The sequence below is a fragment of the Falco biarmicus genome, chromosome 6, assembly GCF_023638135.1.
Source record: "Falco biarmicus isolate bFalBia1 chromosome 6, bFalBia1.pri, whole genome shotgun sequence".
Classification (NCBI taxonomy): Eukaryota; Metazoa; Chordata; class Aves; order Falconiformes; family Falconidae; genus Falco; species Falco biarmicus.
In genome coordinates this window covers 39,275,459-39,297,229 of record NC_079293.1, presented here as the reverse complement: position 1 = coordinate 39,297,229, position 21,771 = coordinate 39,275,459, and the positions used below count along the sequence as shown (strand labels likewise).

Below are 21,771 nucleotides of genomic sequence, written 5' to 3'. Positions count from 1 at the left end.
ATACATCTCATCCCATTACTTTTAAAAACACTGACTTTTGGTTTTAGTAAAAGGAGATGGGATATTAAACTCAGTGAAGAAGTCACCCTCAAAAGCTACACAGTGCAAAGGACCACCTTACCACACCAGAATGAACCATCAGCTATTTCACGGATTAATTCATATAAACTAACTGGTTTCATTCAAGCTGAGTCATAACAAGCCTGCAAACTTGAACAGTCTCTGTATCTGGGAACAGAGGTCATTGCTTTGAAGGTCACAAGAAGCCACGTAAGACAGTATGTGGTTTGCCGTGACTATGAACATAGCACAACAAGGCGAGATGTTTTTTCTGAACTTTTTGGTTTAGAAGTCTTGAAGCAAAACATTCTGGCCAAATCAAGATTTCTTGAGTTTGACTTTGGGTATTTTGCTCTCACCTACGTGCGCTATTCCAAGCAAGCAGACAGAACTTCCCTGCCTATCTCTCCTGCTCTCTTTGCAGGCCTACCAGAAAACACTCCGCTCTGTTTGCTGCTTCCCTTCTGTCAATCTCATGGTTGTCTTCACAGGACTCTATAGTATTTCTGAGGTAAAGAAAAACAGTTTGCACAAAACTGCCTTGCTGGAGTATTAAGGCAGAGAAGAGTAAATAGAGAGCAATAAAGGAGGAAGAGTTCAATGACTTCAAACAAACAAAAAACCCCAAAGTCCAAAACAATAAAATGAGCAATTTCGAAAATACAGCTCTGTATGTGTGTGCCAGATTTATTAGATTGCAGACCCTTCGGAGCAGGGACCACGCAAGACAAGGTGCTTATTCAGTGCTCAAGCACAAACTTGCCATCAGCTGAAGCTGCCTTTGGACATGACCTCATTGTAAAAACATTACCCTTGATCGCAGTGGTCCTTGAAAACTGCCTCCTGGCTAGTTGATCCTTATTGCAGATTGCACAGTAGCCATTAGGTATATTTGCATTTGTGTCTTTAAAAGAGAGAGAGAGAGAGAGATACCTGGGGACTTGCAGAGGGAGAAGTAAAAAAGCACGTCTGAACAGATGATCTTTACAGTTTCCCCCCTCCTGCTGCTAGAAGCTTCCCACTCAGCTTCTGCTCCTATTTGTTCATCTTTCACTGGCAAGAACTACTCTTAACTGTGTTAATTTTCCTTTTTGTGGGTTAATGTTGGGTAACGCTCTCGCAATTGCCCACAACTAATAAATTTCCAGTGATTGACTTTACTGCACTCCTGGCAGTACGAAGAGCAGATTTCTTGAACCAGGGTCATTTTAAAGGATTCCAGAAAGTACCTTTAGACATTTTAAGGATTCATTTAAACAGCTACTTTCTTGGTTCCGTGCAGGATTTTGAGCAGGAGGAGGACTGTATCTTCAAAGGGAGGTCACTATCCCCTAGAATATTAAGTGAGAACCATTTCATGAGTTTGAACAAAGCATGAAGCATGACCTTTTTTTCATTTATTTATTTAAGGCTAAACTTGGCAGATATGAAAATATCCAACTATAGTTAGACAGCCATGATCTCAGCCTCTGGCTGTGCAAAGACATCTTAAATCTGTAGGTTCTGTGCAGATCCAGGGGATTTTTGCCAAAATGTTTCCTGAATAAAATTAAATATTCCTTCATGTTAAGCTTTACATTTTTCCTTCCTCCTTCCTTCATAGGCTATTATAATCCCGAATTAAAAATATATAATGCTTTAGGGTTAGCAGTGCTTATTCTGCAGTTTCCCAGTCAAAAATGACCGCTATAATGCTTTAATGATTAATTAAAGGTTAAGTGTCACACATCTTCTGCCTTTAAAAAGCAGTGAGGCGCAGCCTATTCCTAACCACTCTCCATTTACCTGGGAGTAATACAACAAGAGGGCAAGAAGCCACAGTCCTACCAAGGAAAATCTCAGGAGCACTCAAGGCTCGGGTTGCAGTCACAGAATGAATGGCATCTGCCAAGAGCATCCTGTTATGAAGCCGCATACCAGAAGCCACTTGCATCATTTGCTGCAGAAACATAGATAAAGGATTATCCAGATGCTTTGGCCCTTCAAAACCCAATAAAAGTGCTGTATAAAGCATGTATGTGTATAAGTACATCAGTCTTTTTCCCAGTGTTAATCCACTGCTTCCTTGGATTTAGAAGCTTCACGGCTTCATGAAAATCTTCTCCAAAGCTGCACATGCAGCATTAGCAGAAGTGTACATTTAGGTTTCTTTGCAAGTAGTAGCTCCCACCAGTCTGGACTGCGGCTTTGTATTTCACAGAATATATAGGAAAAGATGACTACCTGTAGCTTTCTCCCTACCTGCGCAGACTAAATGCAGTGGGTCTCTCTTTCCCCCAGATGTGGCAGAGGAAAGTGTGTGGCTAGGTCACAGCTGTCTTCTTCTGTAGTTTTAAAATCTGTGGAGCTATATACTGCATCGTTGATGGGCTAACTGTAGGCCTTTTATGTAGTCAAATATTTGTGTCTCATGTGCACCTTCAACTCCCCACCTAAACCTCAGCATGTGGCTCTTGCACACAGCACTGACTCCCAAGTATTTTCAAACACCCTCATGCTAAGGTAAGTATATACACTTTGAAACTGACAGGCCATGGAAGTCAATGGACAAGTGGTATAATAATGACCAATGTTCAGATAGGATCTTTTGCAGAAAAGTATCTAAATCTTAAGAACTAGCCTGTTTCTGGTGCCATGACCCGAACCTGATGCAATCCACATGACCTGCCTCAAAACCCTAGATGAGCCACAGCACTGTCTGCTGGAGCCAGAAGTTCCATTGCTGCAGTTCTTCACACACTGTAAAGAGAATAAAACCAAACAAAAATTCCACCGTCATCCCCAAAACACTGAAGGCAAGGGCCTTAAGGTAATCAATGCAAAAACTGACCTGCGCAACATTTCTTGCAGTTCCGGGAAGGTACTGAGCTTCATAAGAAGCCAAGCCTTCTCTACACTGACGAAGTGTGGCAGAGCAGGGAGAACTGTCCACAGCTCCCTCCACACAACTGAGGACACTCTTCATGCCCTGCAGGCACATTCAGCTGTTAGTTACCACTGCCCAGACGAGCCATGACGCGATTCCATGAGCCCATATTGGTTTGGCCTTGAAAGAGACTAGACGCACTCATGCAGTCTTATACAGACGGCAAGAAACAGTAGAAAAGCAGGAGGAAGGCGACTTAATTGTTTCTTGACAGCCTCTAGGTGTGAGTGCTCCTAGTCCCATTTCTGGCAAGGTCACATGAAGTTGAAGCCATCTGTAACTTACTTAATTTTTTTTCCCAAAGACAGGTGGCAAACTTGCATGGGCAGTTAAAACAGAGACCTACCATCTGATCTTACTCATCTGCAATCCTTAGTTACAAAACATAACATTAGAAAGTGATTAACAATATACACAGCAGATCTGCAAAGCCTGAAAAATAATTATAGACAGCATAAACCCATCTTGGTTGTATCCATGCTAAAGAACATATGACAGAAAAATAATGCAGGTAAATAAAGACTAAAAGTGAAAAATAAATCACATTTTCCATGGGCAATGTCTAGAAGGCTAACCTGATCACAAACAGAACAGAACAGTCAATTTACTTATCTTTCATAGATATTAATTTGTTATGCTAACCTAACAGCTACATAAAGATTAAGACAATTGCATAAAAATGATTATGAAGAAAAGGGCTATTCCTAAGGATAGTGTTCTTCTGACGTTTAGCCTATGGTCATGCAGAGGTTGCTTTCTCCAGGTGCTTTCTCATCTTCACTCTGTCATTTTTCTGCCTTCATCTCTAAACTTAAGTCTTCCCTTCAAGGCTGGATATCTGTTAGTGCTTTCCAGGTACAATCCAAGGATTCTCTTGGTTTCCGCTCTCATCTCTTGTAATTATCATTTCATACTGCTGTCATCTATGAATCCTCCACCTCTGATTTGTATTGTACTGGTTTTCACTTTTAATTTTGCTTTATTATGTTTGGGCCCAACACTAACTGAAAAACAATGTATGAATCAATCTTATTACTAACTGTCCCTCAGCTGACATACAGTACTCAGCTAAAACAGTGCGGATAGCTTTAATATAGCTTGACACCCGAAATACAGCTGCTCATTCCACATGTTAGCAGACACATTATGAATGAGCTTAGGAACACAAGCTCAATTGCCCCATGTGTGGGCACAACTTAAATGTCAACATTATTAACCATTACACCATGACTGACGTGATAAACACACAAACCAACTGTATTGGAGCTCATCAAAACCAGACAGCATCTCTCTTCCCCTCCTCCAGCATAAAGCCACAACTGTTGCTCACTGAGTTGCCAAGGTTTCTGCATTATCACTAGTAACTTAAAAACAGGACTATGCCCAAATAGTACAAAAACTTTAAGGCCACAGGGTGAAAATGCAAAGTGACTTCATTAATAAACAAGTAGAATCTCTGTTTTTGCATCTTAACACCACAATGCCTTTAAAAATAAATACATCTGCATTTCCATGTCACTTGGCTTGTGCAACTCTTGTCCTTTCCTGTACAGAAGCACTGGACTCAGATATGTTCAGAAACCTTGGCGAAGTGGTATCATCAATAAAACGCACCCTCCTGCCAACGCTGCGAGATCAAGTGAACGTGGGCACCCTAACAGGGAGACCAGGACTCTCCCTCATGCATTTCATAGTAAGGGGGGTAGATAGGCATTCCTTGGCTGCTCAGGAATAGGGAAGCAGCTTCGTTTGTTTGTTTGTTTACAGAAAGAGGAGAGTGGCTAAGGAAAACAAACAGAAACAATACAACACATTGTGAGTAAATCCAGGAGGCTCACACAGATTTTCATTCTACCAGAAATTAAAGGAAACCTGAAAAGTTTTACATTTTCAATTTCTCTTCCTATATAATCCTCTCATCTTTATGACTGCCCTCCCTATTTAGCTTTTTCTGCAAGTTTTAGAAAGCATCCTAACTTAAGAGCCTTTATTCTCTGGCAGCCAGGGTCCCAAGTACCCAGGGCACCTCTACAAGTCAAGGGAGCACCCAAGGCCAGGTGAGGGCTGGGCTCCCAAAGACCAGTCCTGGTCCCCTCAGCTCATTGTGCAGCCAGGAAGATGTCTCCATTGAAGATCTTTTTCAAAGCCACTCTCTCCCCATTGACTCTCTAGGTAGGGAGAAAGCAACCAGTAGGTATAGACTCAGCCAACTGCACAGCTTGACTCCATTTTGAACAGCAGTTGCTACCTTGAATTAACACTTACTGTACACTGCAGGATCACCGTCTGCACGCTGGGGCCAGCCAGGACGGACGAACATCTTGCACTCACAGCCCCACCATCACAGCAGCTATCCTACAGCTTTGTGGAGCTCAAAACAGAGTCTCAAATAGTCATCACAAAGCTTCAAGAGATGTTTTTTTCCTGGAAAGGCTGGTTATTTAACCAAAGCCCCATTTTTAACAGTCACTCAGACTTCTCCACTGCTTTTAGCTGAAATTTCGATTCCTGACTCACTAGGCATTTTTTATAGCATTACCATACATGCTACATGACCGGCATAGCTGAAATATCTAAGTGCCCACAAATAATTAAAAAGTTATCTCCATTTTTAAAAGTTTGAGTGAATTTATTTATAGGGCAAGCCAGTAATTCACCCAAAGTCACACTCTCCAACCAAAGCAACTATGTCAAGTACTTAAAATATCACCCCCTTTCCCTATTGCTCTGCCTCATGACATCAGTTGGGATAGCTTTTTTTCTCCCTCAAATGCAGAGAGTGACCTCACATCTTGCTAACAGCAGCTCAAGACCAAGCTGTACCAGGCAGTACTGCACTGCTGGACAGAAAAGTCCTCTCCTACATGGAAATACCAACTCAGCAAAACACTCAAGCGTTAGCCTTTGTATTTTACTTCAGACAAGGCTCATAAACTTATACCTGGGCACACACTAACATACCTTTCTAAAACAAATGGGTACAGAAGAGCTCCTCAGCGGTCTTTATGAGACAGTGGGTGGGAAGGCAAGTCAGCAACAACACCTGAGGAAGGTATTTTTTTCCAGGGAGCGCTTACAACACTATTTCACAGCATATATACCTTGTCCTTGCTCTCTCTTCCCAAACATTCTGAATTCTCCTTAGCTTTACGTCTTTCCAGTATTGTCAGTTTGCAGCTTCACATACACTGAAGTGGATTGGTAAAACTGTCTTCCTTTTCATCACATTGAATTTGATCCTCTGAATGCAAAAGTTAGACCCCATCTACTGTTCACAGTATCTGGAAAGCAGATCCTTGACTGTCTCAGGATAAAGAGATCAAAAACCAAAATCCAACCCAGGAAAGTATCAGTAACCATCGAGCTAATCAGCTTTGGAAAGCATGGCTGCTTTTCCATTAACAAAGCTCTTAAAAAGCTGTTGATGCATTTATTTTTCTTTTTGGTGACACAAACCTTTTTCTCTGAATGAAGTCAAAAGGATCACTTTTTTCTGTGCTGTGGCAGTATCAGCACAAAGCCCAAGTTGTACAATAATTCCCTTCTTTTTCCCATGCCCTCACAAACATGTAAGCCTCTGTTGCTAAACACCTTAACTCCGAACAGCCACATCTTCCGGAGTGGGATCCAGAGACAGAGAGGGCTTGATTGTTTCAGGGATCAGACGCTAAGTGGAAAGAAAAGAATGGCCAGAACACAGAGGATGGAGAAAAGTAAATACAGGAGAAACGGAAGCCTCAAATTACACACACAAGGGAAGAAATGCTTTGGTTTTCCACCTATATCAGAGAAACACAAAGATCAACAACAGTTTGCAGAGCTCAAAGGAATCCCAATAGTCACCTGTATGATAAAACAACAAACAGTGTGAAGACTGTAACTGTAGTTGTATTGATGAAGACCAAATATAAGGGGAAAACCATCATTCAGAAGTCGGGTTCTATTCCAATTTCTATTACATCAACATAAGCCTTGAATAACAGGACAGAATGTGGTTTCCTATGTCTGATGATCCCAAACTAAGATTTAATGATAATTAATAACTTAATACCAAAGTTCAAGACAAACATGAATGCTAAGCACTCACACAAATCATCTGGTATTAGTCAGAGAGAATAGTTTAGTATAAACTGCTCCCCCTAGTAATTACTAGGGAAGTATCCTTTGCATACAAGTGACCCTCAAGAGGGCTTGGTTAATAACAACTAAGACCCTCAAAATCCTGCAAACACTTCCTTACGCACATGTTCAACTTTTATGCACATGGCCAGTCCCATTGAATTCAAAGAAAGTAATCACATCTTAAAAGTTACTCTTGGGCAGACAGGAGTTCAACTTTGCTTCTGTTTTGCAACAGTTCTCTCTTTAGAGACCGATTTTGTAAAGCACAGAACACTCCCAACTATCACTCATATTTGTGACAGTGGAGACCATTCAGCACCCTGAATAACTGGACTGCAGGGGAGGTGGAAGAAGAAACGTGTTTGTTTATCTTCATACGCAATCCAAATAGAGAAAGAGCAGCCCAATGAGAATTTAGAGATTCTTCCTTCCCTGAATCCATCATGCTTAAAAATGCAAGAAAATTTCCAAAATACTGTATAATACTGTATCTGGGAACTACTAGAAAATTGTGAGCAGCATTATTGAATAATTCAGGCACAATGTTATGTTGCATTTGGTCCTGAGAAGCATCCACATTTTGTTTTTAAACCAACAGCCTCCATTTTCACATCTTCCACGCTAGCTTTCAACACATTCATAGAAAACAGCGATTCACAGAAAACAGGATCCTTCCTGAATTTTTTTGTGCTACAATTTTGAGCAAAAGGGGTTATGACCAGAAGGGAAGACCTCTTTTTCAAATACAGCTGAAAAATACCTTTGCCATTTGACTTGCACTGAAGCCTGAAAGATGTGGTCAAAAGGCATGAGTCATCTGCTGAAATACAGTTGTCTACATCCATGCTAGGTGTTTGTACTACCTTTATATTCAATTGGCAGAAACAGCACTTCTCAGATCTGATTCTGCTGACTAAATGTAGACTTCCACTTCAGGAAGAGATTAATTGCTCCCTAGAAATGTTCTGCTTCCTGACTATAAAGGGAGTCCAGATTGCTGCGTTTCAGCAGGCAGATCCCACCTTTTCCATGCTGGCGACTGCCCTGAATGACCGTATCTGGTTTCTCTGCTAAGACCCTATCAGCTTTGCTGGAGTTTCTGCCACTTAGACTGGTACAAGTGAAACAGTGCAGTTACCCTATAGGCTCCCTGCACAGTCAATGGAAAGAAGGGGGCACCTCTGAGAGGCAATTCAGCTCACATAAAAATTTGAATTCTCCCCAGAAATGCCACTGTCTCCACAGATTAGGGGAATGAGCCTCAGAAGCTCACCTCTTAATAAAGTGAAGCAGTGAAGTGCCTCAAGTTAGACAGGTTCAGGCTCTCACTGTTGAGAAGGTGGGAGATGCTGAGAACTCTCATCCCTCCTGTCCACACCAGTGAGGCTCGAAATGTAGAGCACCAGGCCCCATAATAAGAGGCAAGGTTACAGTAGACTAGAGAGTCCTTCATAAAGTACTTTGAAGGAGACTAAAAACAAAACCACACCAGGAAAGTTTGAAAAAATCTGTATCGTGGCCTACATAGTGTCTGTCCACCCACAGCTTTGCCAAGCGAGGATAAACAAGAGCTGAATGAAACTCCGCAAGTGCACACTTCAGTTGGCCAAATATCCAACACAGTCTGGAGTAGCTAAGAATTTAGATCTTAAGAGAGTGCAGACTGAAGTGCAGACCCTCAGGTCTCAGGGTCTGAGATTCATCTGTTAGCGACACATGCCCTCAGCTGACTAGGTGACACAGAGACGTAAGATGGCAGACCTGGATCCAGGCTCTCGCATGCTCATGCTTCTGTCACCGAAAGAAGTCACCTCATTAGCAGAGGACAGCAGGGCTTCTGCATTCGACTTCTGCAGGAACACAGGATTTGGCAGCCTCCAGAAATCTGAGCTCTGTATTTTTCTTCCCTTCGTTTACTAATGCCCATTTCCCCTTCCCCGCCTCCCTGCTCCCAATGCACACACGTTTTAACGCTAAAACCCAGAAGTTACATGGCTTTTCCATACTTCTGGGCAAATATTACACACTCTCCCTCCAAACTAGCAAGTATGCCTTCTCCACAGAGGTAGCAAACCTGCTGTAAGAGCACAGTGCTTCATGGAGAAATACTTCAGATTAATAAAAAAAAAATTACCTGTACACCTCATGCCTTAAGAAAGCTCCACATCCACCATCTCACACAAAAATACACTCCCTACAACATTGTGATACATTGCACATTCTTAATGGTTTCTACAGTTACGTAGTCACAGACAATGTAATTAACAAGCAACATTCCTTCCTGTGAAATAGGAGGGAGAAAATAAACAGAATAAAAGTTCACAAAAATAAATTTGAGCTCATAAATAAAACTATATTTTTAATTTAATTTTATCATTTACTGTGTCAAAGACAACACAAGCCTGGATTACCTAGGTGCAAGCACAGGTTTTCAATCAGTTTGATTTACAAAATACCTTGTGTCCCCTTACAAGGAAAATGATACTTTATTTACTCTCTTTAAATACACATCAATGCCTTATTAAATGTTATTTTACTTTGCATTTAATTTGTTTTGTACACACTGAAATCAAGAAAAAACAATCCTGTTTTAAAGTTATATTTTGTTTTCTGCTTCTTGTTATATAACCAGAAGTATTATAGGAAATACTATTGTGGAGGTTTTTTTTTTTAAAAAAAGCAAGCATTAAAAAAAACCAGGCACACATCACTGCATCACAATAATGTGTAAGGTGCTCCTATACCCACTACTGGCATAGATTTACATTCAAATCATATGTAACCTATAGCCAACTTGCAGGTCTATGCTGAATGCCCTTTCTGTGTTTAACCTCCTCCACTGCTGACAAAGAGGTAAGATTTTCCAGGTTAGTAACAGCAAAATACCACATTGCAAAAACATCGAATGCTGTCATGCAAATAAAGTAATTCACAGGGTCTGAAAATGTCCCTCCCATGTCAAGACTGGTCTTAAGCAGAGAAATGACAATAAAATATGAACGTGGATCCTATTCTCTTGTGGGAGAGCCAAGCAATTTAAAACCAACAACCACATAAACCCTAAACCATATCTTTTGAGAGATATGGTGAATCACTACCAGTGCTCCTTTCTAATGAAACCACAAGAGCACACCAGCCACTGTGCTGGAGACATTTCCTTGCAAAAAGCAAAAACATCCATGGTGGCGAGTGAATTTCATGATCTGGGTGACTTGTGACATTATGATCCTTCACATCCTTTACAAAAAGGGCCACAGACTCCATGTTGGAGAACACACTCATTCCATCCCTCTCTGCTCTGTGCACACCTGCCCAGGCAACAGCACCACATTTCTGAATTCGAGCACACACAGAGACACATTCACATCGTCATCTGAACCCACCACACACCCACCATCTCCCACCGTAGCCTCCAGAGCCATTCGCAACAGCCTGAAACACTGCTCTGAGACCAACCGGTATTTTCCTCTCCTCTCTGCATTACAGCCACAAGCCCAGAGCCCTGTAGCTCAGCTTGGTTCATCTGGGCCCACTTAGTTAAAATAAACACAAAGGAAGGGAACCCACTGGGCTGGCTGAACAACAACAAGAAATTCAGCTGCAGAACTCCCTCACACTTGTGTGCATAGCTGATTTTACACCACTCAGCTGCTACATTGATATTATCTTGTCAAAAAGTACAGAGCAGCTTTCACCACAAATACTTGGAGCTCAAAGATTACAGCAAAGCACCAAGGCTGAGGGAAAACCAACTTTAGCTGGATGCAAAGTGTGCTGCAAGTGCAGTGTTTGAAGCCTCAACATGACGCAATCGAAATCGCACCAGGGACGGGGGCTTGCTGAAGGAAACTGGACCCACGCAAAACCGCAACGTATATATTAGGTGCCTATAGCTCATTTGCTGCCCAAACTAGGAGCGCCCTGCAAACAGATTTACACAAGCTACAAATCAATGAGGCAGCGTGGCTATGCCCATGCCAGCGACAAACTGCAGCGGGGAAGGGAGCCTGGACCGATCAGCAGTCCCGTCCTGCCGCCCCCCTCAGCCACCCTCCCACACCCCTTTCCCCTTGCCCCCCTTAACCCTTCCCCTCTCAGGAGTTTGGTGTCGGTGCGGTGGGGACAGCCCTGCAGTTTCGAGCCCGGCGGTGGGAGCAGCCTGGCCTAAACGCCAAAGTCACCCCAGTGTCGGTGGGCTGCAGGAGGCCAGCCAGGCTGACGCGCCCCTGCGGTGGGCTCCCGGCTGCCAACCGCCCGGCCACCTGCAGGCCTCCGCCGCCCTACCTTGCTCCTCGCCGGCCCCAAAGCAGGCTCTGGGGTCCTCGGGGGGGAGCCGGGCTCCGCCACCCTCCAGGGCTTTGCGTTTCTTCGACATCTGGTCGGTGTTTGGGAGTTGAGTTTCTCCTCTCTCTCTCCGGGGAGATGAGTGTATGTGGAGAGAGAGGGAGAGTGTGAGGGAGAGAGACACGGGGAGGGAGAGAGAGAGATTGAAAGAAATCGCTGCTTAAAGAGAGGGGAAGAGACTTTGGAGTGGCTGGAGAGCAAGTAGGAGGCAGGGACTAAGTGGAGAAATCCTACAAATCACAATCCCATCAATTCAGCCCCATGTCTAAAGGGGCTGTTGAAGGTCTCCCCCTTCCCTGCTCATTCATCTGAGTGTGTGAGTGAAAATTAAAGAGAGAGGCAACAGTCCTCTGTTGTTTTTCCAAATGTTAGCGGGTGGTGCTTTTTTTTTTTTTTTTTTTTTTGGGGGGGAAGCGGGGGAAGGAGGGAGCTGATGGATATTATTTTCCCCTGCTGGGATTCCTTCTGGTTAGAAAAAGGGGGGGGGGGGGGGGGGGGGGGGGGACGACACGACACACACGACACAAAGGTAAAAGCTGAATGGATGGGGGGGGGGGGGGGGGAGCCGGAGGTGATGAAAGGATTAAAAAGAAAGCCGGGAGCAGAGGAGGAGGGATGACAAGAGCCTGCAGGTGCAGGGAGGCTAAATTCCCTGCAGGGGTCATGTGCTCTGGAAGCCGGGGATCCTGGGCTCCCCGGAGGCTGCCGGGGCCGGCGGCGGGCAGGGGCGGGGGCTGCGGCCACCCCGCCCGGCACCTGCGGGAGCGGCGGCGGAGCGGGGCTGCGAGCCGGCTGGGAATATTCACCAGCAACTCGCACCTTGCGAACTCCGCCGTGAAGTCAGTACCACCGCAGTCGGTCGGTCGGTCTTTCTCGCTCCCGCTGTAACCCTTTCAGTCCCGGGTGGAAGATGTGCCGCTCCCCTGGGGACTCCCGGCCGCTCCGCACCCCCACTCCCCCCCCCGCCACCTGCCCCCTCTCCTGGCGGACTCCAAGGCTCGCTAGCGGGTATTTATTCGCGGGGGGGTGTGGGGGGGGGGGTAGGGGGGGGGGGCGGGAGGAGGGGGTGAGGACACAACTTACCCTCCAAACTATGCACAAGCTCGTCTCTGCTTTCCCCTTCAGGTCAACTTTAAAGAGCAGATTCCCAGTCCGGGAGGCAGAGGCAGGGGAGGAAAGGGGAAATGGTTTATGAATAGCGGCTGCCAAGTGGGTGAAGTTCAGGGCACAATCCTGGCTCTTCCACGCTCCAGCAGCCCAGCATCTTCCCGGGGTCTGGAGAACAAGGTGTTCAACAAGTCTTCCTTGTTACCCGAAATTGACTGATGATGGCTTTCCCGCCGGGCTGTATTTAACAAAACGATGCAGAGAGCTACTCTGGCGAGCAGGAAATTTTAGAGGAGCTTGCAACAGAGCTGCGGCTTTAATTTATCTATTTCTGTCTCTCTATATACATACGTACAAACACACATACGCATACACACCTGTGTGTGTCTATGTATATATAAATAAAAAGATATAACTCTATCGATACAATGTTGGGTCCCCAGGATCTTAGAAAAGCCTGCCTGTCGGCTGCGTGGAAGTTAAAGAGTTTTTCTTAAGCGAAAGGGGCTGATGCTTGGACACATCTCACGTCCAACAGGAGGCAATGACGTCTGTAGCTTCATTGCTATAACAGCACCAAGGCTGCAATTGCCATTCACTGAAATGATAAGGGGCGCTCAGACGTAAGCAGTCTGGACCTCTAGCAAGAGGCTGAAGGGAAGATGATTTTTTCCCCTCCCAAAACAAATAATAATGCTAAAAAACACCTAAGGAAAGAGCCCGGGGGAGCAGGCAAAGGAATCTAGGTCTTGCAGTCACACGCTTCTGCAACATGATCCTTCAGCTCCAGAAACATTTATTTTTTGCAGCTGACTAGACTTTGGGAAATTTCAATGTATTATGATTGCTCGGGCGGGGGGAGGGGAGGGGTTTTTTTTTCTTAATTATTTCTGTCTCTCTTCAAGTAGGCATCGATGAAAGCCGGGTAAAAGTGCCCAGCCCCCATCCCTCCAAATATATTTAGGCTCGGATGCATGCTGAAGTGTTTCTGGTGTATGGCTAGATCTTCTTAAGTAGCAATTTCTTGCTGTATAGGCTGCGACGATATATATACATATATATATAGGGAGATCTATTATTTTTTTTTTAGACTGGAAGGTGCTTGCAAAGAAACGAAGAAAAAAAAGCCGATGCGAAGCAGTCGGTCCCTTTCCATGCAGGGTCACACCCCCACTGCCACGGCTGTGACCGCACACGGGGACCGCTGCGGGGGCGGCGGCGGGGGCTGCCGGGCGCGGGGGCGGCCGCACCGCGGGGCTGCCAATCCCCGCGGGCGCTGGGGCGCGGGGGGGGTGGCCGTGAGCCGCTGTCCTAGAAATGACAGCGCGGCCGTTAAATAACCGCGCCGGCGGCACGCGGCTCCCGGGCGGCAGCGGGCACGGCGGCACCGCGCTCCCGTGGCGGGCAGCGCGCCCGGCCGCGCCGCGGGGGAGGGCAGCGCCGCTCCCGGCTGCTCCGGCCCACGCGTGTCCGCGCTGCCGCTGCGCCGCTCTCCAGGCTGGGCCGCAGCCGGGCGCGGGGAAACCGAGCAGCCCCGACTGCGCGCCTTGCCCCCGCCGGAGAGGGGCGCGGGCGGCGGCAGGGGAGGCCTCGGGCACCCCAGCCCAGCTGGGTCCCCCGTTCTGCTGCCGAGCCATACGGGGGTCTGCGGCGCCCGGCGGCTGAGATGGCCGTCCCCAGCCGGCCTGTGTGGCCAGGGCCGTGAGCTGGGGTGCCCCGTGGATGCTGGTTTCTGCCCCCCTCTCTCCAGCCCCAGCCCCACACACAGTGCCCAGATTTTTCCTGCTGCGCCCTGCCAGCTCTGGGGCATGGCTTGTGCGGCCCCCAAATGATTACATGCAGGAGGCAGCTACTTGCCCAAACCATTAAGCCGGTTCTTTGCTGGAACAATTTTAGATCCTGGTGATGTAAGTGGTATCACTGCAAGCCCAAATCAGGTTCGCTGGCTGCTGGAAGCACTCACAAGGGGCCGGGTTCTTTCTCTTCTCAAAGTTTATCTCTGTGGGAAGGGAAAGACGGTGAACAGGACCGCCATGCAGGAAGAAGAGGCGTAAAGACTCCCTTGCTCGCATGGATGGTACATTGGGCATTCATGATGGCGTTTGGTATAGCTGTTTAGATAATCTCCCACACGAGGCATTGGTAAGGTTTGGCTGCATAATAAAGGAGATGCTCAAGTCATCAGCAGGTGATGCTTGCTTTCTTACACCGCCTGATTTGGCAAGGGGTTTACTTTTGTGAATGGTTTGTGGAATTTTTCACCACCAAGCGGTGCATCCCCTTCCTTCAGAGTGATACCCTAGCAAATCTGCAGAGACCGTAACTGGATATATTTGTCAAGCTTTAGGGGCAATCCTATGCTGTGTTGTCTTAAGTATTTATCATTTTGTCTTAAGTATTACATTTCTAAATGTATTTTTTTCACCCATTCAGCAGACAGAAGTCACAATCTATCACATTGCATTACCCCACATCTGCGTTTTAGGAAGTTCCCATCCAGATCTGCCTTTACACAAGAGTTTCCACTAAATTATCACCATGCTGACAGATCATGTCTTTATTACAGTATCATGGAAATTAGGGATGGAAATACAGAATAGATCATCTCCTGGGGGGAGGATAAGGGGTGAACAGCATAATTACATAAACAATAATCTCTGAGGCTGTACCAAGCCAAACTAACTCCCTTCGGGATTTTATTCCATCCTCTCTGTTGCCAAAGGAAAGCTTTCCATCCAGTTACTCCTAAGCCCTCTTTTTTAAATTTCTTCCCACTACATGCAAGATTCAGACCATCTCAGGGAGCAACCTTCTCCATAGCTGAACTCTTTGACATGTACAACAGGAAAGGAGGAGGAAGGGGAAAAGGGAAGGCAGTACCAGTATCCATGTCCTGTACCAATGCTGGCTTTCTCTACTCATAGCCTAGAAGTGATTCTACGCTTCAGATCATTTTGGGACAGTCTCAGAGGGAAACAGAAGAAGAAGAGAAGACAGCATGTCACTGGTTGACTGGATATGGTCCAGAGGAGAACAGTGAAGAGAAAGCTTTTGGGGTGGGGTAGTACAAGTCTGAAATGACTTACCAGTGTCTGGGGTTCCTTGGTGTATCACCATTACTTACTGATCTTTTTTTTTTTTTTTACATAAGATTTCTAGCACTCCTCACTCCCACCTCCAGGTGAATGCTGCCTTCCATCTCTGCCTGGCACTGTGATTAGCTATCACTCAGGTAGGCCTCAAGGAATAAAGTCTAATATGGTACACTGCTGTCAGTTAATTTTTAATGCTCTGAAAAGTAACATTTCTGTTCTATTACTCATTTAAATACTACCCACTTTCAGTGGCTTCAGTAACTTCTTTGGATAGGACTACATGAACCATTTTCTTTTGGCGGACTTAAGCCACCACACTTGAGCAAGTGGCATTCAGTATATCAAGTCCAAAGTCTTTTAATTAGAAGAGAAGAAGGTCCTGATCTAAACCTTGGGAAGGTAAATAGGAATCCTTACATCAAGTTCAGTGATCCCTCACTTCGGGATTCCAGAAGCAGGCCTTGGGACCTGGAGTTAACGGCGCCACTAAACACAGTTGTGCTCAGAGACAGTCTTGAAGTGTTTTGAGGCTTACAGATTTGGACTGGGTATTTGACTCATGTGAGTCAATAACTGAAATCATCAGGCAACAGACCTTCAATAAATATAGCTCAGTTTGCAAATACTTTACTTTTTGCCTTATTTTTTAAAGCATTACCAGCCTAGCCTGTCAATCATGTTCACAAAGGACGATTCACGGTGGTTTTCAGTGACTAGTCAGTCTGAATGCAGCATATTCTAAAGAGATATAAAATTAAAAGTTCAGAGGAGACAGAAATGGCATTGGTAAAGACAAACCTGCCTCTGTACAATACAGACTACACAGACACAGCAAATAACCAAATGCAACAGTCCTAAGACTGAGAGAGGTCTTAGATCGCGTTTGCTTTCTCTTACTTTTTTCTTACACGGCTGACTCAGTTCAGAACTATTTGACTCAGCAATACGTAACCAACGCTTAATGAACACGCAATGAGAGAACCAGTTCTCTTTCATGCAGTGCCATCCTATCGCTTTTCCCAAGCAGTTTGTAATTTTCACTTAGTAAGTCTTTATGAGGTGACTTGTAACCCAGTGTTCCAGATATTGCAGACATCTCTACTATTAAAGCCTAATTCTTGCAAAAGTCCTCTCCCCACTCAAAGCTGGTAGTTTGGTATGTGTCCCTGAACTGTGAATACACTCCTGCACATCTTGACAGAATCCTTAGCATTTGTATAGCATTTGGTTATGTCTTCAAAGTGATTTGCTAGCATGAGCTAATGTATCCTTACAACACCCAGAACAGTTGGTAAATTTTATTACCCTCATTTTATAAATTGGGAAACAGGAGCGGAGAGGTGAAGAGTCTGTTCTATCATCTTCATTCACATTTGATTACTGCCTTAATCCCTGGCTAGTTCCACTGCTTTCAGTGGGAATTCTTGCACAGTAAGATACTATTTGAAAGAACTGAAAATCACAGTGTCTTCCACTAAGTGATTTGAGCAAGGCTGTGGAGGGACTTTAGTGCAGTTTTAGATCTGCAGTCTCTCTCTCTCACACACACTCTTGCTTCACCCATTTTCCCAATTTAAAAACGAAACCCAGAACTTACCACTGAATCTGTCATTTTTCCACCCCCAAGCTAATCTGCAGTAGTAATAATGATCAAGTAGCCCCACTGCACTGACATTACATACAGGCTGACACATTACACAAAGAAAACCTGCAGGACTGACAGAGTTCCCAATTTCTTACGCTATGAAAATGACCACCTTTTTCATCTCATAATTTAACAATTCAAAGGAGGGGGGCGAAAGGCACATTTAAAAGTTTCATATGAAATTCAGCACTACGAAGAAGGTGGTACCAAGTCAGTTTCAAGATACAAAACCATGCCTCTATGGTTTTTTAAATATTGTTCTCTCAGCATGAAATGTGTACTCTAATTTCACAACATTCATCTCTGTATTTTCACAGAACAGATGAAGATTGGTACATTAATTTAGAGAGGCCTTGCTGAATTTGCACTGTTAAGTTAGAGGGAACTGGCTGTCCTCGCCTTCCAGAATAGAGTTATTTTGTCCATTTTTCCTTCCTGCTTCTGCAAACACCTCATATACTTGTTCAACATGTATGGCCACCAAGTCCTGATCCATGTTTCCTCATAAACCTTAGCTATCTTTGTGTAGTAGCGTTTTTAATTCTAAAAATATGGTAGCTTATTTGAGCCTTTACCAATTTTTAGACCTGTGAATTTGTTGGTTGGATTTTCACACCCTTCTGCACTGAGAAGGATGGAAACGTTCAGGGCAGCAGCTACTGCTTAAGACAGAAAGGGAAGCGTACAGAAACTTCCCTTATCTCCTAGCGGCAGGAATTCTGATTCTCTAGCACTCTTCCTCCCCTACCTGTCTCTGCTCCAGCTCTTTCCTCTCCTCCACCGCTCCTATGGCAGAAATTTCACAACTCCCTTGCTCCTGGGAGGCAAAATCCACTATCTCCTACCCGGCTAAGGAAGCATGCCCCTGCCTTGTCAGTGTCTAGGCATCAATTGGATGAAACTGTAACTATGTGACATTTTCTAAAAGACACCCTGGGTTATTCTGCTCACAGGTTTCAAGTTTCTTAGACTCCAGCCCAGCATTAGGAGGTCGGTACTGTGAGTTTCCATGATGGGGGTATGTGAAACACCGTATGCTTGAAAAATAATTTGTGATACTTCAGGTAACCAAAAGGGCTGGAACAGGAGAAGATGGCCTGCAAAGGCATCTTGTCCTCAAACACTGCCACTCTGGGCTTTGTCCCTGCCATTTTTGGGGATGCTTTTTTCCAAGGATCCAAGACGTGTCTTTATTTATTTGATTTCTAGACTTCTACAGCCCTCTTCGTATAGCTTCCTATACAGACCAAAGCCTCTACTTTATGGGCAGACAGGGAGGCCGGCGCTAGGCTGTGGCAGGAGGCTGGCAGGGGCTGTGGTGGGAGCTGCCCTGCAGGATGTGCCACCAGCGCAGGGCTCTGTTGGCCGCTCCCAGCAGCACAGCATGGGGCTGGGAGGTGGGCCAGGGAAGCAGCCCCCAGCCCGGGCTTGCAGGGCTGTACTGGGGCCATTCTGCCCGAGAAGCTGTTGTACCTGGAGAGTATCAAGGTGGCTTACCCACTCTGCCACCCCACTTCTTACAGTCTGCATGTTTTGCAACACAGAGCCTGCCTTGGTGTCTCTCGTACTCAAATGGTTTGAGCAGTGAGGGGTAAAACCCTCTCAAATTCATCTGGGTACAAACTGTGTTTGATTATGAATAATTTTGATAGGAATAAGCGTAAGCAACTGAAAAATCAAGTTTTCCTTGGTTTTCAGTAAAAAGAACCCTTCATTTGAAATTGTATGGGGAGGGCAATATTTTAGTCTAAATAAGTTATTCCAGTATTGGAAATTCACACGATTTCCACAACCTGTTCATCCTGCTTTCATTCTGCTTTCAGGCTACATCCACTCAGCCATCCCAGTGGCTCACAGGAGTTACACTTTTAAACCCCTGCCGCAGTGTCCAACCTACAGGTTTTTTGGTTTCTTCACAATTTTCTGTGAAAAGAACGAGAAAAAGGAGGGGGAAAAAAGAATTCTAACTACATGTTTCTGCAAAATATGCTCTACTCTGTATTTCCAGTGATTTTTAACCCTTTATTTAAGAAACTCCGAATAAAATCAAGTTCTATCAGAAACGTGCAACTCCTATTTGGATTCTTTTCTACAGCAATTCATCTACCCTTACAATTTTGGCTCTGACTGAATAATTGTTGGGTATTTCCATCTGAATATATTTGCTAACAGAAAGAAAAAATGAAAACCAAAATACACACTAAATGTAGGATACTGTCAAAATACACTGTAACTTTAAAGGAGTAGGTACAATGAAATATTTATAGTCTTTAAAATGCAATTCAGTGACCATACACAAAGAGTTTTTCCTTTTGATTCAACAGCAGTTGTTTCTCCTCTCCCTTGTACTAGTCTAGAGCAGGAATAACTGCATCCACTCCCCAAGAGTACAAAACTAGTACAAATGAGAGAAGGAAGAATCTGGTTCCTACCATTCAGACCCATCACCAGTGGCAGGTCTGCCAGACCTGCTCTAAAACTACCAAGCATGAGAGGAGAGGGCAGGTTTTGCTGAGCAGCCTGGTCTGATCTCTCTGCTGACTCTGCTTTGAGCAGAAATGTGGACTGGACACCCTCTGAGGTCCTTGCCCATCTGAACCTGTAATTCTGCTCTGTAAGTGCTTTTCATTTGCATCTTCACCAGTGAATTTAATGGGAACGGATTCAGGCTTTTCTAAACATACTGGGTTTGGGGGGTGGTTTTTGTGTTGTTTGTACAGGTTTCTTCACTTCTTTTTGTATGACCAACCTATGTGACTACATCTGGCTGAAAGAACTGTTAACGCTAGTGCAATTGCTTCAGTACTTGCATCTGTGTAAAAGTGAAAATGTAAGGCAGGAACAGCAACAAACACCAGCACTCATAGTCACAAGCCTCAGCAATGTTCCAGATACCACTTCTGATTTGAAAATTCCATTAAAACCTCCAGAAAACTTCATTTTTTCAAGGACAGAATTTGTCTGGCAGAAGCTTTGCTTTAGTAAGTTTGGTAGAATGAAGACCTAGAACATGGGACAGAGACACTCTGGGGAGAGCAGAGAGGAGGAAGGATAGGATTCTCCTCTTCCACCAGTGTTAATCCACATATTTGACCAGAAAAAGCTTCTAGATTGCTCTGATATTAGAGTACAATCAGATGGCATGGGCTCATGTGTACTCCTATGTACGTCCTGCCTGCTTCAAGTAACATGCTGTTTGGTTTAACACTGGCTAGGACACAGCCACCAGCAGCCGCCTTTTCAGTTTCCTTCTACAGATTTTGCCACTGTATTGGCCTCTGATTTTTCAGTCAGGGCCTGCACATTACATTTTTGTTTCTCTTCAGAAGTCATACTGCTTGACAGAGGGGAAAAACTCTTTCCTGTACTGTCCTTTTGATAAAAAGGTTGTAGTGAATACAGAGCTGGAAGTTACCAGACTGATGACCCCAAAATGCGAGGTCCTTTCTGAGTAGCGTTTGGGAACAGCACAGTATCAGTCACGCAGACAAGGAGATATTTTCAGGGTTGCTTAACAGCAGTTGGAACACCAAAGGCAGGGAAGCACAGACAGAAAATTTAGTGTTGCCACCTATCACAGTTTTATGAAAAGTCTTCCGGTCCTGCAGACAAATTATTATATTGCAGTTGCAGAGAAAAGCCTGGGAATGGGATTCAAGTTCTCCTTGCCTAATGGAGAAAAAGTCAGCTGCAAAGACAAGCAAACCTTAAGCGTGTGTATTATCAGGAGTACAAGCATCACTTTCTTTTGGGTCTTAGTGAGTTTACAGGAAAACCCGTGAGAAATTCGCAGGAAAGATGAATTTCTCCTCCCGAAAGGCCAGAGTCCCTAAGCTTCCTACGAGCTGTGAGAAACAAACTGAAGGGATGAGCGGGCGGTTTTCAGTAGCGTGTGCCAAGTTGTAAAGCGGTAACTACCAGACAATCAGCACTTCCAGCCCGCAGCGGAGCCTTCCCCGCTCGGGCCCGTACAGGCGCGTGCTGCGGTGACCCCGAGCCCGCAGGCCGCGCACACGCCGCGGCGAGGCGGGAAGGACACAGCTCCTGCCCTTGCCGGGGGGCAGGGCAGGCGCCGCCGCCCCTCGCCGAGCGCTGCGGTGACCCACCGCCCCGCTCCACACGCACACCGTCCGCCCCGGGCCGCCGCTCCGTGCCCGGCACACCGATGAGCGCCGCAACGAGGGATAAAGCGGGAAGGTGGGGGGTGCGGTGCGGTGCGGTGGCGTCAGCGCGCGCGCTCGCGCGGGCGTCCCCTCCCCCCGCCCCCCCCCGGCGCGCGCGCCCGCCGCTCCCATTCAGCTTCGCGCCGTCCCCGCCGCGGCGGCTGCTGCCGTCAGAGCTGCCTGCGTCAATGCTGCCTCAGTGACACGCACCGGGGCTCTGCGCTCCCCACCCCCAGCCACCTCCTCCTTTCTCCCGGGTCTTTTTCTTGACTTTTTTTTTTTTTTTCCCTCTCCTCGTTTTTTTCCTCA

General features: G+C 45.6%; 1 long non-coding RNA gene across 1 annotated transcript in view; it reads right to left on the bottom strand.

The window, feature by feature from the left end:
* The window catches only part of LOC130151862 (uncharacterized), a 188,879-nt gene extending 175,777 nt beyond the window's left edge, over positions 1-13,102 (bottom strand). The window contains exon 1 of the long non-coding RNA XR_008822762.1: positions 12,536-13,102. This is a non-coding gene — a long non-coding RNA (uncharacterized LOC130151862). The remainder of the gene's footprint in view (positions 1-12,535) is intronic.
* Positions 13,103-21,771: the final 8,669 nt, after the last annotated feature.